This window comes from Cryptomeria japonica, unplaced genomic scaffold (genome assembly GCF_030272615.1).
Source record: "Cryptomeria japonica unplaced genomic scaffold, Sugi_1.0 HiC_scaffold_254, whole genome shotgun sequence".
Lineage (NCBI taxonomy): Eukaryota > Viridiplantae > Streptophyta > Pinopsida > Cupressales > Cupressaceae > Cryptomeria > Cryptomeria japonica.
The window spans coordinates 49,042-51,688 of NW_026729076.1; the positions used below are offsets into that span (position 1 = coordinate 49,042).

The following is a 2,647-nucleotide window of genomic DNA, read 5'->3' on the forward strand; positions in this document are numbered from 1 at the left end:
GGGTGCGATCATACCAGCATTAGTGCACCGGATCCCATCAGAACTCCGCAGTTAAGCGCGCTTGGGCCGGAGTAGTACTGGGATGGGTGACCTCCCGGGAAGTCCCGGTGTTGCACCCTTTTTTAGTTTTTCGCCGGGCGTCGCAATGCTATTTGAATAAACCTTTTGCCCGTTTGCGTTCTCGTCGGGGCCGGGCCGGGCCGGGGTGCGCTGCCCGCACTACCGCGCGCGCGGGGGGCGACACCGAGCGCGCACCCGAGGCACCCCGAGCACACAGGCCACGGTGCAACCCGGGCGTTGTGCGCGCACCCCGGTGCGCCCGAGGTGCTGCGCGCGCACCCAGGTGAAATCGGTGTGCACCTCGGCCAGTGCGCGCTCGGTCGAGTCGCGCACGTTGGCCAAGGTGCACGGTGATGTTTCTTACTCTAAGGTTCCGCACCAGACGCCCGGGACAGGTGAGCGAAGCTGGGCGGGGCCGGGTGCGCGGCCGGGGCAGGTGCACGCAGCTGGAGAGAGCTTTGGAGCACACTTCGGAGCGCACCAATGATGCGCTCCATTCAAAAGTTTCCTGAAAAGGCAAAAAAAGTTGAGATTATAGAATTTCCCACTTGAGAGATTGTAAAAAAAAAAAATTTAAAATGAAGGAAACGCGGGTGCCAAGGTGTGCGCAGCCCAGCCAAGGTGTGCGCACCAAGGCGCCCACCCTGGCGAAGGTGCACGCAAGGTGCGCACCCGAGGCAAACCGGACAATTAACCCAACTTTCGACTTCGCGCGCACCTTGGAGCGCACTTCGAAGCGCTCCTTGGTGCGCACCAATCTTGGGCACCTCGGAGTGCACCATGGCGCCCACCAAGGTGCGCACCCGGGGCAAACCGAGCTCCGACTTCGTGCGCACCTTGGAGCGCACGAAAGGTGCGCACCATGGCGCCCACCAAGGTGCGCAGCCCAGCCAAGGCGTGCGCATCAAGGTGCGCACCCTGGCGAAGGTGCGCACCCGGGGCAAACCGAGCTCCGACTTCGTGCGCACCTTGGAGCGCACAAAAGGTGCGCAACCCAGCCAAGGTGTGCGCACCCCGGTCAAACCGAGCTCCGAATCGTGCGCACCAGAGGTGCACGCCATCGTGCGCACCTTGGAGCACACTTCGGAGCCCTCCTTGGTGCGCGCCGATGTTGCGCACCTCGGAGCGCACCCGGGGAAAACAATGCAATTAACCCGACTTTCGACTTCGTGGGCACCTCGGAGCGCTCTCGGGTTCGCACCTCGGAGCACACCGAGGTGCGCACCTTTGATGCGCTGCCTTCACCAATTTCCAGAAAAGGCAAGAAAACATTGAGAAGGTGTGCGCACCGAGGTGCCCACCCTGGCGAAGGTGCACGCGAGGTGCGCACCCGGGGCAAACCGGGCTCCGACTTCGTGCACGCCGCACCTTGGAGCACACTTCGGAGCGCTCCTTGGTGCGCACCAGGGCGCGCAACCCAGCCGAGGTGCCCACCCCGGCGAAGGTGCACGCGAGGTGCGCACCCGGGGCAAACCGGGCTCCGACTTCGTGCACGCCATGGTGCCCACCGCGGCGAAGGTGCACGCGAGGTGCGCACCCGGGGCAAACCGGGCTCCGACTTCGTGCACGCCGCACCTTGGAGCACACTTCGGAGCGCTCCTTGGTGCGCACCATGGTGCCCACCAGGGCGCGCAACCCCGCCGAAGGTGCACGCGAGGTGCGCACCCGGGGCAAACCGGGCTCCGACTTCGTGCACGCCGCACCTTGGAGCACACTTCGGAGCGCTCCTTGGTGCGCACCATGGTGCCCACCAGGGCGCGCAACCCCGCCGAAGGTGCACGCGAGGTGCGCACCCGGGGCAAACCGGGCTCCGACTTCGTGCACGCCATGGTGCGCACCGCGGCGAAGGTGCGCACCCGGGGCAAACCGGGCTCCGACTTCGTGCACGCCGCACCTTGGAGCACACTTCGGAGCGCTCCTTGGTGCGCACCAGGGCGCGCAACCCAGCCGAGGTGCCCACCCCGGCGAAGGTGCACGCGAGGTGCGTACCCGGGGCAAACCGGGCTCCGACTTCGTGCACGCCGCACCTTGGAGCACACTTCGGAGCGCTCCTTGGTGCGCACCATGGTGCCCACCAGGCCGCGCAACCCAGCCAAGGTGTGCGCACCAAGGTGCACGCGAGGTGCGCACCCGGGGCAAACCGGGGTCCGACTTCGTGCACGCCGCACCTTGGAGCACACATCGGGGCGCTCCCGGGTTCGCACCGGCGTTGCGCACCGTGGTGGGCACCTCGGAGCACACCAAGGTGGGCAGCGAGGTGCGCACCTTTGATGCGATGCCTTCACTAATTTCCATAAAAGGCAAAAAAAAAACGAGATTTTAAAATTTCCATTTTGAAAGATAGTGAGAAAAAGGGAATGCTGGTGCCATCTTGAGCCCGCCCTGGTGCGCAGCCCAGCCAAGGTGTGCGCACCAAGGTGCCCACCCTGGCGAAGGTGCGCGCCCGGGCAATTAACCCAACTTCCAACTTCGCGCGCGCCAGGGTGGGAGCGCACCCAACAACCGGGCCTGGGAAGAGCCAATGCGAGAAACCCCACCAAACGCTCTGACAAAAAAAGAGGGGGCGCTCCAGTAACCCCGCTTCGGA

At 64.9% G+C, this 2,647-nt stretch overlaps 1 non-coding gene across 1 annotated transcript; it reads left to right on the forward strand.

The window, feature by feature from the left end:
* On the forward strand, nucleotides 1-119 carry LOC131869604 (5S ribosomal RNA). The gene has a single exon (XR_009367986.1). It is a non-coding gene; the product is annotated as a 5S ribosomal RNA (ribosomal RNA).
* The last annotated feature ends 2,528 nt before the right edge of the window (nucleotides 120-2,647 follow it).